Source organism: Euphorbia lathyris, chromosome 2 (genome assembly GCF_963576675.1).
Source record: "Euphorbia lathyris chromosome 2, ddEupLath1.1, whole genome shotgun sequence".
In the NCBI taxonomy this organism is placed as follows: Eukaryota; Viridiplantae; Streptophyta; class Magnoliopsida; order Malpighiales; family Euphorbiaceae; genus Euphorbia; species Euphorbia lathyris.
In genome coordinates, this window is record NC_088911.1 from 30,689,462 (window position 1) to 30,704,647 (window position 15,186).

A 15,186-nucleotide genomic window follows, 5' to 3' on the forward strand; every position below is an offset into this window, starting at 1 on the left:
TTTTTTATTTCTTATTTAATTAAATTTGATAAAGAAATGGGATAATGTGAATCAATTTATTATGGAAAGATTAAGTATTTTTGAAAAATGTGAATCAATTATTATAAAGAGAGACCTTTTTGAAAAAAAAAAATGATTTATTATAGAGAGAGAAATATACCTTTAAGTAACATGATAACCTATTGGTAACCTGCTATAGGAGGTCACTTAATCAAAATATATTAGTCTCCATGGATGGAGACTCCCCATTGAAAACTCTTCCCTATATATATATATATATATATATATATATATATTATAATACATTTTTATAAAAATAAATTATAAATATAACCGCACCTGACTTATATTGAAGATCTCATTTGGATTATAAAACATCATGATGATGTTTGATGGGATTATTAGGATGAAAATGTTAAGAACTATGAAATTTATTTCAATTTTGAGGCTTGGAGCCATGTATCCTTTATACTTTTACCTGATGTGGGGAGAAGCAGTTTAATATTCTTTTTGCACACTTGTATCTCAATGTTTTGGTATTATGATAGCTCTCTATCCCAATGTTCTGGTTTCGTTTTGGATTAATTTCTGGGTAAATATCTTTAGTTGTTGTATGTACTATTTTTTTTATTAAGAAAGTTGATGCATTTTAAATTTAATTGTATTTTTTTAATATATAGAAGGGCTTGGAAGGGCGGGTTTGGGATTCATTTATTAGGCCCGAGCCCGACTAAATTTCTTGCGGGCTGGCCTGAGCTTGAGCTCGACAGGCTTTATTAGAAACCTGACAGGCCCGGTCCATGCCCAGATCTACTATTGACATTGCCTTACAACTAGGTTGATCTTTTCACAAAAGCCCGACGTTCTCCACAATTGAAGTAATTCCTTTCCAAACTTTGCTTGTTTAATTCATACCTCGCTGAGGAGGGTTAATAAGATCATTCTGATAAGTGGACAGTTGAAATAAGCTGAAACGAGGCAGCATGTGAAATCAATTGAAATGAGTTGGAAGCAAGTACTTTCTTCCAATGACTTGCATCGTGAAATCAGACAAATATTCTCCTAAAAGACCTCTCACCATGTCAACAATCCACTTAGATACGATAACTAATAACAATCAAGGTAATCATTACACCATCCAAACTACTCATTAGAGTCATCACGAGCCATTATCTTCTCATTTTCTGTTTTAGGAGCTAAAATGCATGTACAATTTCGTCAGTTTCTCTTTTTTGGTTGGCATACGTTACTACACTCGTGTGTGTATATATATATAGCCTTCTTTTGGTTTTTGAATTCAATTCTAGATTCATTCATTGACATTCATTTCTCATGAAACACTCTTCTAATCAAGCTCAATGCACTATCTAATACAAGATCTATTAGATTAATTTACTATGAAAAATTGTAGTAACGAAAATAAAATTTGCAATTGTAAACTTAACTTTATATGCACGATGATGAGATTATTACCAAGTTCAGTGATCACTATTTATGTTTATGTTTCATATTGATTCAATCTTTTATATATGCATTCCATTTTATTCCTTTATAGAACTTACATTACTATTATATATTCAGCAACTTTCATGTAGCAGTTTGGAATCACACATGTACTCTAGCTAATTGTTAGCTTAGGCATTATGTGATGAGGGATTGAAGGGTTTATGTGTAAGGATATAAGAATAGAAAATACACATGACAACACATAAAGGAAATAAAGAAAAAAGAATAATTATGATGAGATGCAGGATAAGATATCTAAAGCTAAATATATGAAATCAACACTTCACTTTTGAATGAAAAATATAAAGTGGCCAAACTGTAGTTAGATCTAAACAATCTCATCTTAAAATACAAAGCTCCTGTGGAAAAACACAATTATATATATATATATAACAAACAAATTTTCATAAAGAAAGAATATAATAATAATCTTAATTTACACAAATGATCATAAGATTAGTAACTCATTCATCATCAGAACCACTTAATAGGTTAACCATGATCTGCATGACTCTAACTCTCATCTGTAATGACAAAATATAATCAGCTGTTTCTTCAAAAAGGCCTTCCATCCCCTTTGATTCTGTGTTTGGTACCAGTTTCTTCAACGTCCTCACTCTTTTACTTATACCTCTTCTTGAATTCCTATTTTTCATTAACACCCTTCTTGCTCGCCTATTCCTTATGACACGTCCTCCATTAATTTTCCTTCTATTGGCTTGAGATTCCATGATTTGTTGCATCTCGTCTTCACCTTCTTTAAAAGTGCCCTTCAAAGAGACAAGAAGATTTTCGGCAGAAAGATCCATTTTCAAGCTTCAAATTCTCTTTGAGGACTTTCACAAACAGATGGTGTTTAAATTTCGGTTGTAGAATGGTTGAGTAATGGAATTGGGGGTGCCCTCTACTTATATATGATATTTAGGGTAATGGGTTGGTGACCGATAAGGATAATATTGATATATACATGTAAAAGTTCATGGTGGGACCACATCACCAATTTCCTGGAAGGTCTCTTAGGGTATTGAGGGCAAATGAATAAGGAAGAGCCAAGTGTAGAAAGGGCAATTCCAATAAGGAACTGACAAGTGTATTTACTAGGAGATTGAGGTTTAAGTGGTTAAAGTATTGGATCAGCTTAATCATTTGATTAGGGTATATATATCTAGAATTCACAGTTAAGGGGTGTCCGAGGTATTTTCTGATGATCTATGAGTACTCAATCTATATTTTTTAAATGCTTTGTACATAAAATTTAAAGTTTCCTATACAACTATCAACGTTTTTCCGATATTTTTTAGTGACCAATAAGTGTTTAGGCTGGTTTTTCGGAATATATTTGCACAGAAATTAGAACTCTATACACAAATTTTATGGAGTTTTTTCGGTATTTTCCGATGACAAATGAGTGTACAAGGTGTGAAGCCCCCTTGGATTCATCCTTGATCTAGGGTTCAAATACAATTGTTGTTGCCAAAGAAGTTTACCTTTCAAGAAAGACCTACTTGACTTGAATTTAAATTGTTAAAATACTTGGTGAAAGAATTTTATATTTTGAAGTTTTTTACTAAAACCAATAAAATATTAATTAAACTATTAAATTGAGTAATTTACGATCTTTCTTTTCTAATATTTTATTTTCTATGCAAAATTTCTCTTTCTTTTTAATTATTTGTATAACTTAATTAAAACTATATTAATTACTAAATATCTCTCTTTATAAATAGATAAATTTGAGAAAACATTTTCATTACATATAAAAAAAAAATAAGTTGGAAAAATTTAAAACCATATTTATTTGAGGTAGGAAGTAGATGTTTAGAGGAAAAAATGAGAGGGTGCTTTGGGCATGTTATCCAGCTAAAAGCACATGGTTCCACATGATTCTAAACCACATCATCCAACCCCTAACACCTCATTACAACACTCTGGATTATTCCTCCTCCACTTTCCATATTCAATGCACATTTTTATTAATTTCCCATTCCAGCTCTATAAAACATGGCATTTTCACTATTTTATCCTTTTAATTCATGGTGGTTACCTTATATTCCCGTGCGTGTATGTTTCTAAATGGGAAACCCTCATTTTTTTATTTCTAGAACTAATTAATATTAATTAGATAATTATTTGTTAATGTTAGTGTTAACAAAATGCGGCCGAGTTTTAGATCCTTATGTTGGGATAAGGTAGATTTTGTTCTGACATATATTCATGATCATCATCAACTCTACTTTGCATCTAGATTATGATGATTGGTTTAGTTTAATTAAAAGTGTTTCGGCAAATCATGTTCTGACATGTCTGCTTAACATTAAAACTTAAATTCAGACAATGTTTATTCTTTCAGACAAACAAAGATGCATGCATGTACATTCCCCAGTTTAAAGATTTCTGATCAGATCCTTTTTCATTAAAATAAAGATACTTCTAAGTATGAACATAAATTGATAACATGCGAAATTTAATGTAAGCTACTACTAGTATAATGGGATGAAACATGGTCGCATGATGATGATATGAAGCTAGATAGGTGTCTATCATATGCAATAACACTTGTGCTGTTTTTATAATAATGTATGGTTCTTCTTCTCTATCCTTCTTGAATACAAAGGGGGGAAGAACATGGATGCACATGGAAAGGGGATTTTTATGTAACCCTAGCTCCATATTCTGAAATATATATGTGAATACTGCGAAATGTCCAGTAGGAGACGAAAAAATATATATACATGTGTCATGAATTGATTGGTCGAGAGTATTACTTTAAGACTATCATAAAATTTTCCATAAGAGTCCATATTTTTAATTATTCGCGAAATTTTTCTAATATATTATCTATCAATTCATTGGACTTAATTAATGATTAATGAAAATGTGATGATTTTATATGATTTTTTTAGACTAATTATTTCCCAAATATATGGTATGCAACTCATATCCGGTCAATTACATTTGATCCACTTTACAACTTTTAGAAATTTCCACCACCATTACCCTAGCGAGAAATAATATATAAACTTTATTTTTTAGTCTTACCGATCAGTTAAATTTTTATCTTCAATGGTTCCCTAACATATATGATAGTAGAATTTTTTTAATCCATTGAATTATCAGTTTAAATCTTCACAACTCTATTTATTAATAAAATTTTAATACATATTGTATAAACTTATATAATACACGTAGGGGCGTAGGAGTTTTACCTCCACACATCTATCCAATCAACATAGATTTTTACCTCCACACATAAATTGACTTTTTCCTTCTCATGGAAAAAATCAAGCCATGTTTCACTGTCCCTTTTTCAAGAAATATATCCACATCTTCTTCAAGTGCACAAGTGAAATTATTTCTAAGGGAAATTTTATCATACACATAGAGGGGCATTATTTTCAACATTGTTTTCTCCAATCTCACCACAAACAATGTCATCCATTTCTGCACCCATTAGAAATTTCTTTCTCCCCACTTATACAAACATCCAACTCCTGCTTCACTCTCATATTAAAACTCTCATGAACAACTTCACTAACCATAATTTTCAAAAGATGAACTTGAATCCTCCTCAATGAAACAATCATCCACAATTTCATTGCCCATAACTTCAAAATGAGAATTTGAAAAATTAGGATTTACCTCATGAGAATGTAATGGAGAAGAAATTAGTGATGATCCATTAAGAGGAACAGTTAAATCTTCTTAGAATGATGAAAGAGCCTCATTTTGGTTGCATCTAGAATTGTTTAAAATATTTTCTCATCTCTTGTCTAAAGCTTTAAAGATCATTTATCTTTGGTTGTCTTAAGCTCTGAAGATCATTTCTACACTCTTGCATATTAAGGTTTTCTCTCTACCTATGGGATAGTGAAAATCGGTAAGCATCACCGGGGGAAAATGCTGAACCTAAGGAATTATAGAGTGTTCGAGTGACACAAGAGTGTGGCCTTTAGATGAAAACTCTAACCCCATGACAAATGGCACTAGATCCGATAGTGTCCTAGTTGCATGTGTATGACAAACACTCTTTACATGGTGGCGTTTGAATATGAGGATATGGATCACGCAAGTGGGGTGTTCTAGAAGAGATTAAGATGCGCACGAGTATGCATGAACCCATAATGAAAATTTTGTCACGTGCTCTCGTAGCCACATCGGCGGATCTAGAGAAGAAAGGTAACACGTGGGTGCTCTAGAAAGAGATTGAGACGAGCACGAGTAGGCAGGGAACCACACACATATCTTGACAAATGAAGAAGTAATGCATGGGGACATTGCATGAATTGAGTAAGGGAGAATGTCACAGACCAAATGTCGTAACGTGCAGACAAGTTTGATGTATAATTTTGAACTTGAATGTGGGATGAGGGACAAGTATAATGTGTTATTAGATGTTGCCTTATCTTGAGTTAAACATGTCGATCCAATTGAGTTTGGGGAGCTTGTCAAAGGCCTTGAATTTAACTATGACGTATGAGTATGCATCTAGGCATTAAACCGGTTGAAGGGAAGTTCAAGCTCCCCCAATGAGCTCGTCAGAGAGAAAACGAGTAAGCATTGGAGGCAAAAAAGGTTGTACCTCAGGAATGGAGTAGTCTGGAGGTGCCACGCACGTATTGCCTAACGTGAAAACTCTGATCATGTAACAAGACTCTGATACTAAATGATGCAGAGAGGGTTTGAGAGAAAGAAGCGGTGATTTTGACCGTAAATCAACAAATAATTTTTTTACAAGATAAACTCATAAGAATTAGAAATATCCAACATAAATGTTTATGAACTTTAATGCTCTTTAAAAAGAGAAATTTTAGAATTTTGATTTGATAAAAGGTACTGACTACAGTGTAATAAAATGAACTTATAAATATACTTATAAGCCCATACTTGAGAACATAAAATGATAAAAAAAAATAGGATAAAAAGGCGGTCCGGTGCACTACACGTCCCCGCTGAGTGAGGGTCCGGGGAGGGGTCCCACCACAAGGGAGTACTAGGAGCAAGCCTTCCTACTACCAATTTATTTGGCAAGAGACCGCTCCTAAGACTCGAACCTGTGACCTCTTGGTCAAACGACAACAACGTTTGTCGTTGCGCCAAGTCTCGCCCCTCAATAAAAAAAAGATATAAAAGTAAAATTACAATAAAACAAATAGGAATGAGCAAAAGGGAAATAATCCAAGGAAAGAAGTGACACATCAACCTTAGTTTTCAGTCTTGTCCAATTTCACTGTTTTTCAATTTCCTATTCGTCAGTGCTGACTCCAGTATTTTAGAGGCTCTAGGTAAGTTCGGTCGTGATATTTTTATGGGCCCTAGGCCAAAAAAGTAATAAGAAGCTCTTAATAAAAAAATTGTATTTAAAAGTTTAAAATGGAAAATTTGGTAGATCTAAAATATCATATTATTTGGTCATTTTTTAGGTATGAATGGATATTACAACTACATTTAAAACAATTACTATATATAACTTAAAAAACAATTTGGACCCCTTTTAGCTCAGGCTCTAGACGGTCGCACTCCTGGCCTATTCTCAGAGCCGTCCTAACCATTAGCAGCTCTCATAGTCATTTTTTTACAAATCTAAATCTAATATATGTATATACATATATGAAATATAATTAATTTTTTATCAATGAAAAGAACCAATTGAAGATCAAACTTTTTGGCAATTTACAAAGAACGAAACAACTAATTGATATATTATTATTAGATTATGTACAAAACAATCAAATTTCAAACCTCATTAATGAAAGATGATTTTTTTTTATTGTTTGATGTGCAATTTTATGTTCTGACTATCCTACAACTTCTAACAATCTAACCATCCAATAAGGCTTTTCTGTTACCGAAAAAACTCATCTTCCGTTAACGACATTGAAATAGTATTGTCTAGTGAATCTTGGCTTTAAAATTATACTATTTTGTAAGCAGATGTTGAATTTTGGTTTCCCCAATAACTATATAGTTAAATTTGTAACGCATCCCTATTAATATTAAGAGAAAAGTTGTAAAATAAATTTTGAAGACTCTTTTTATGTTATTGTTGTTAAAAGATGATGATTAATAAATGAGACAATTTGTGTTATTATATTATAATTGAAATTAATTGTGAGTTTTATAAAGAAAAATCAATTTTTTTTATGGATTGGATGCCTTCTAACCGGGAGGCCTTAGGCGACCGCCTATGCGGCCTTCCCCCCGGAGCCTCCCCTGCTCTTCATTTCTTCGATTTTGAATACTTTTTCATGAATTAATATATTCCTCATAAGTAAAGTGACTTGATAAAAGAATCTTCCTGATGATCTATTTTACATTTCATTCTTGATAATTCGAGCTTGTCTTTTTCCATTCTTAATTGAATTTTAGCAAGTGATATCTATTTATTACTTATATGAAAAAATTGTTTTAAATAATGGGTTAATGAATATAACGCATAACACTCATTCTAATCCTTAAATTAAAACTTCTTAAACTATAAAAATCATCAATTAAGTTTCTGAAGTAAGCAAAAAATCATCGATTGAGAATATTCTAAAATCAAAAAGTGTGACTATTTGACATAGACTATAATGATTTCTATGTTAGCTTAAAATAAATTTGGAGAAAAGAATCTGAAACTGTTCAACTGAATGATTTTCAATGAGGATTCAATTGATGCTTTTTACTTAGTTTAGGGACTTAATTAGTGATTAAATTCAGTTGATGCTTTTTACTTAGTTTAGGGATTTAATTAGTGATTTTGATAGTTTAAGATCTTAATTGACTTTTAAGATTTAGTTTGGGGACCAAATAGGTATTATGCCATGAATATATATATATATATATATATATATATATATATATATATATATATATATATATATAGTTAATGGAATTTCCACTTTGATTTAGAGGAAATAGGTGTTGGTCCGAGAATAGAATAGGGTGTAGCGAGCAACAACATAACGTAGGATGTTGTATTCCTGTCGTGTGTATCTCTATGATTAGTGATAGATGAGTTTAGATTAATTAAATAATTAAGTGACGGCTATGCACATGGATTAATCCATAGCCTCACAAATCAACATTAATGAATTAATTAGTTGCCTTGGCCACTTCATTATTCAATTATACTACGTGCTATGTTTTCATTACCAAAACATATGCCCTTTTTAAATTAATCTTTCATTTTTGGCACAATTCGATTGGAACACGTTTCTTCTTTAATTTATTCTTGTTTACTTGTTAAAATTTATAGTTAACCATTTCCATTAAAACTAACCAATGAATAAAAAAGTATGTGTATAACATATAGATAAAGTAGGTATAATTTAAATGAGCATAAATATATAATCTATTTTTAAAATATATATTGTTCTTTTTAACAATCAAAATATATTGTTTAAAAAAATATATTCCATTTGTTAAATATATATATATATTCCATCCAAAATGACTTTTTATTAATCTTCTTGTATACCTATCCAATTATGATGGATGAATGGATTGAGCTCTTAATTTTAACATATCATATATTTGAATATTTATTAAGTATAAAAATATATTAAATTAATTAGTTATAAATAGGGTCGGTCCTGATAATTTACAGATCCTAGATGGAATAATAAATAAGAACCCTTTTAATAAAAAATATAGTACGTAAAAAATTTAAATTATATTTCAATACATGATAAATAAAAAATTATTTCATTAATAATCATACGGTATGTATTATTATTATTGTTTATCCAAAATCAAAAAGATGTTTAGTAATTTTTTTAAATTAAGGATTAAATCCCTATTTTGTCCCTTGTGGTATCCAAATTTGTTCATTTGGCTAATATGATATGGTAACATTTGCCTCTTGGAGTATTTCTATATGTGACTTTTAACTCATTTTGGATCAAAAACTAACCGAGTTGTTAAATTTTTTGGCAATAATTTTTTTTCGACATGGATAAATAAGTGAAAATTTTAATTCCTTATTTACCTTACATATTAAATCTATATGGTAAAAATTAAATCAATTGCCAAGTGTATATATTACGTGTCAAAAATTGTGTCATGTGGTAAAAAAAAAATTAATAAATTGATTAATTTTCCATCCAAAATGGGTTAAATGCCACTTATGGAAATACTTAAAGGAACAAATGTTACCAAATGATTTTGATAAATATTGAACAAAATAAGCAATTTGCACCAAGATGCAAAGTGTATTAGCTGTTTTGGAAAGCAAACAGCAGTGGCTTTAAATAGCCTTACAAGAAACAGAAAATACTGAAGATAACCCAATGACTCCTTGTAAACAGAGAAGACGAGATTACAGGCAAAGGACTAGTTCAAATAAAACAAACTTCTTAAACGCCTAATATTTAGGGACTTATTAACAACTAGAAGACTACTTCAAAGAGCATGTGACTTTTAACAAATCTCTCCTCTAAACTAAACATGTCTACTGCAATTTTAGTTTGTACCTAAACCGCTTCGAACACCAAGAGATTCTCTGAGTCTCTCAAACTGCTCAAGCTTCAACGGTTTAGTCATAATATCTGCTACTTGCTCACGTGTGCCACAATATCCCATATCTACTGATCCATTACTTGTAAGATTTCTTAGAAAGTGAAACCTTGCATCAATATGTTCACTTCTCCCATGAAAAACTGGATTCTTTGCAAGCTTGATGGTGGAAGAATTGTCACAAAGCATTTTAACGAAATCGGTTTGTGTACCTTCAATCTTCTTTAGAATTCGCTGCATCCAGATCCTTTGGCATGCACAAGAGGCAGCAGCAACATATTCGGCTTCTGTAGTTGATAAAGTTACTACAGACTGCTTCTTAGACGCCCAAACTACAGCTCCCCCACTTAGTATGAACACATAGCCTGGAGTGCTCTTCTGATCATCTAAATCACCAGCATAGTCACTATCTGTGTATGCCATTAACTCGGTTGTGCATCCCTTTTTATAAAAAAAATACCGAAGTCAGCAGTAGCTTTTATGTATCTCAATATTCGCTTAGCTGCTAGCATATTGTCTCATTTGGATTCGACATAAATCTGCTTATGAGGCATACACTGTACATTAGATCTGGCCTTGTGACTGTCATGTACATCAGACTTCCCACAATCTCCTTGAACAAAGTTTCATTTGCCTTCACTTCATCCTCCTCTTTTGACAACTTGTTCCTAGGAACTATAGGATTTCGTACTCCATTGTAGTTGCTCAACCCGAATTTCTCAAGTATTTCACTCGCATATTTCTTTTAGCTGATGTAAATACCTGATATTGTGTAGATTCTACAGCACCGTAAAGCGTCCCTAGGAGGCGTCGTTGGGATCGGTCGGGGGCACTCCGATGCCTAAGTTAGTAAACTTCTTGAGAGAATAAACTATAATGACAAAGCAAGGCTTAAGAAGAGTGTGTAAGCGTACCTTCACTGTCATGTTACAAGGGTATTTATACAAGTTTGAGTGATAACTGTAATAACCTTCTCTTTAATGTCTCTTCAACAAAGAGTAATGCTCTTTCAATGTAGTTTAACTCCATCTTCTAACCTCCAAGCTTTGGCAGGTTCTCAGGCATCATTAATGCTAGTCAAATGATAGTGAGTTACGCCGTATAATCCTCTGCTTCTTCTAGAAGGGTATTTCCATATGAGGCGAATCCCCTTTTTGCCCCTCTTGGGCGGGTCCTTGTAAGTAGCCCTGGCACGACACCGTATTTCCAACTAAGGCGGATCATAAGTGGAGCTCTACGAGATGACATCGTATTCCTGTTATGTGCTATGTGGCAGATCATAAGAAGGAATGCTCAAGACGACACCATATCCTTATCTGTTCGCCATACATCTTGGAGGAGAGCCTTTTCTCCCTTTAAGCCCTCTTCGCTAGGGAATATCTCCAGCTTAGTCCTTCATGTTTCATGGCGGATGTTATCAATGCCATTGACAGCTTGATGCACTTCCACCCCCAAAAAATATTTCATCTCTCCAAGATCAGTCATTTCGAACTCGGTTTGCATTGATCTTTTAAAATCTTGCATCATGAACAAATAATTGCTTGTAAAAATAAGATCATCAACATAAAGACTTACAATTAGAATTTTGTTGTGTTCATGTTTCTTGATAAACAACGTGTGGTCATCGCAACTTTTTTTGAACCCCTTTTTGATGAAGTAGCCTTCAATCTTACTGAACCAGGCTCTCGGGGCTTGTTTCAAGCCATAAAGAGCTTTATTCAGCTTGTATACCTTGTTCTCCTCTCCTTTCACTTTATAGCCTTGTGGTTGAGCAACATAAATATCTTCAGTGAGCTCCCCATGTAAGAATGTACTTTTAACATCAAGCTGGAACAATTTCCATCCATTTCTTGCTGCCAATGCGACCACCATTCGAATAGTGTCCCATCTTACTACAAGTGTAAAAACTTCATCATAGTCAATCCATTTTTCTTGTGCATACCCTTTGGCCACCAGTCGTGCCTTACACTTGTCAATCTCTCCATTTTCATTTAATTTTGTTCGGTACACCCATTTTACTCCTATCACTTTTACTGCAGCAGGAGCCTTTACAAGCTTCCAGGTACAATTCTTCTCTATTGCCTCAATCTCACGATCCATTGCACCCCTCCAATCTTTTGATTTCACTGCTTGTTCATAGAATAAAGGATCAGCAGATGTATGTAATGCAAAATTATGTACCTCATCATCAGAGAGTCCTTCTCCACTTGTATAGTCTTCCAAATATGCTGGAACCCTTCGTTCTCGTACCGGTGAGGCTACTGCATCATCCCCAAAGGTGGTATTTTCATCTGATTGAGTTAAGGAAGTTGCTGCATCATTAGAGGTGGTATTCTCCTTTACTGTATCACCTTCATCATCTGAATTTTCTTCTTCAGTTTCTTCATCTTGATTATAGGTCTCTTCATAATCTTCTCCCCAATCAAGGATATCTCTTGTCTCTTCTTCTGTGCTCTCCCAATCCTATCCTTCATTTTCTTCAAAAATCACATCTCTGTTGATAGTTATTTTTTTGTAGAAGGATTGATCATTTTGTACCCCTTGGACTCTTCACGATAGCCAATCAGAACTTTCTTTTGGCTTTTTGCATCTAATTTGAATCTCCTTGCATCTGGTATGTATATATTTCCAACACATCCAAAGACCCTGAAATATTTAACATTAGGTTTAAAGTCACTCCAACATTCTTCTGGAGTTTTGTTCTTCAAAGAAGCAGTGAGACTTCTATTGAGAACATGGCACATCCACTTCACAGCATCTGGCCAAAGCATCTTGGGCATCTTTTTTTTATTCAAGCAAATATCTTACCATATTGATAATTGTACGGTTCTTACGCTCTGCAACTCCATTTTGCTGAGGCGTACATGTTGTAGTAAGTTGTCTTCTGATACCTTGTGTTTTGCAAAACTCAGAGAATTCTCTAGAGTTGAATTCTCCTCCTCTATCTGTTCTCAAACTGCACATTGATAAACCATACTCTTTCTCCACCATTATTTTGAAATTTTTGAAAGTTACAAATGCTTCACTTTTCTCATTTAGAAAATAAACCCACAACTTTAGACTAAAGTTGTCTATAAAAGTTAATATGTACCTCTTTCTACTGTAGGAGGCAAGCGAAATAGGACTACATATGTCAGAGTGAATGAGCTGTAACTTCTTTGTTTCTCTCCAATTGCTCTTCTTTGGCATAGCTTCTCTATGTTGTTTTCCCAACATGCAACTTGTACATTTTTTTGTTGGAATTCTGATGTCTGGAATCCCTTGAACCATCTTTTTATTGTGCAGTAGAGCTAGACTTTTATAGCTCAAGTGGCCATATCTTTTGTGCCAAATTTCGCTTGGTTCTTCAATTTGTGTGTTGAAGCACGAAGGTGATGCCATGAGAATGTTTGCGATAACTACAAACATTTGATTTGTTGTCATTATACTCTCCATTATAACACCATGCGTCAGATGATATAGCTTGCATACTCTATGTTTGATAAGAATGGTGATGCCTCGATCTTGCAATTGACCCATACTGAGCAGATTGTTATATAATTCAGGTACATAGAAAACATCACTTACAATTTGAGTATGCCCTCCAACTTCTAGCTCGATACTTCCTTTCCCCATCACCATCAGCTTGGAATCATTCCCAAGTTTTAGAGAATGCTTAAATTCTTCATCGAGTTGTGTAAACCAGTCTTTGTTTCCTGACATATGGTTCGAACATCCAGAATCAAGAAACCAGATCCCTTCCCTTTTGCTTTGTTTGAAATCAACTTGTGCCATTAACAGCATCTCATCTTCATCATTCATTTCTGCATAATAGGTCCACTTCTCTGAATTTGGGCATTCATACTGAAAATGCCCCAAATTGTGACATTTATAGCATTCCACAGAAGATTTGTTAAAGAGTTGTCTGCCTCTGCCTCTACCTCTTCTTCGGCCTCTAAATGTGCCTCTGCCTCTTCCCCATCGATCTTCATGTGTGACTTTCAATGCCTGATTTTCTTCTACCAATCCTTTCATTCTTTGTTCATGAATAAGAAGGCTACTTTGGAGTTCATCCACATTTAAAGTATCAACATTATTTGATTCTTCAATAGAGCATACCACATAATTGAAATTTGGAACCAAGGACCGAAGAATCTTTCCTGTAATATCAGCTTCTTTGAGAGTCTCACCACATGCTTTCATCTTCCTTGCAATTGAAAGTGTTCTTCCAAAGTAGGCATTGACAGCTTCTCCTTCTTTCATCTTCAGAATTTCAAACTCAGTTCTTAGGGCTTGGAGTTGTGCTCTCTTAACTCTTGTCGACCCCTTAAATTTCTGCTTCATCGAATCCCAAATCTGCTTGGATGTATCATCGTTCAGAATGGTCTCTATGATTTCTCGATCTATGGCTTGATAGAGATAATTTTTCACCTTTTTATCTTTCAATTGTTGTTCTGCGATGATCTTCGTCTCTGCTTCTGATGGTTCTCTTCCTGCTGGAATTTCATTTATTCCATCTTCTACTAGGCTCCAATATTCCTTTGATCGAAGGAAATTCTCCATCAATTTTGCCCAGTGTTCATAGAACCCATCAAATTTTGGGATGGCTGGTTGCACAAAATTATTGCTCCTTTCTGACATCTCACACCCTTCTCTCTCTCGTATTTCCCTCTAAGAAACTCTCCTTTTTTTCTTCTCAATCAGGCCCCTTTGTTAGGGCTCTGATACCAAATGATAAATATTGAACAGAATAAGCAATTTGCAGCAAGATGCAAAGTGTATTAGTTGTTTTGGAAAGGAAACAACAGTGTCTTTAAATAGCCTTACAAGAAACAGAAAATATTGAAGATAACTTAACGACTTCTTGTAAACAGAGAAGACGAGATTACAGGCAAAGGACTAGTTCAAATAAAACAAACTTCTTAAATGCCTAATATTTAGGGACTTATTAACAACTAGAAGACTACTTCAAAGAGCATGTGACTTTTAACAAATCTCTCCTCTAAACTAAACATGTCTACTGCAATTTTAGTTTGTACCTAAACCGCTTCGAACACCAAGAGATTCTCTGAGTCTCTCAAACTGCTCAAGCTTCAACGGTTTAGTCATAATATCTGCTACTTGCTCACGTGTGCCACAATATCTCATATCTACTGATCCATTACTTGTAAGATTTCTTAGAAAGTGAAACCTTGCATCAATATG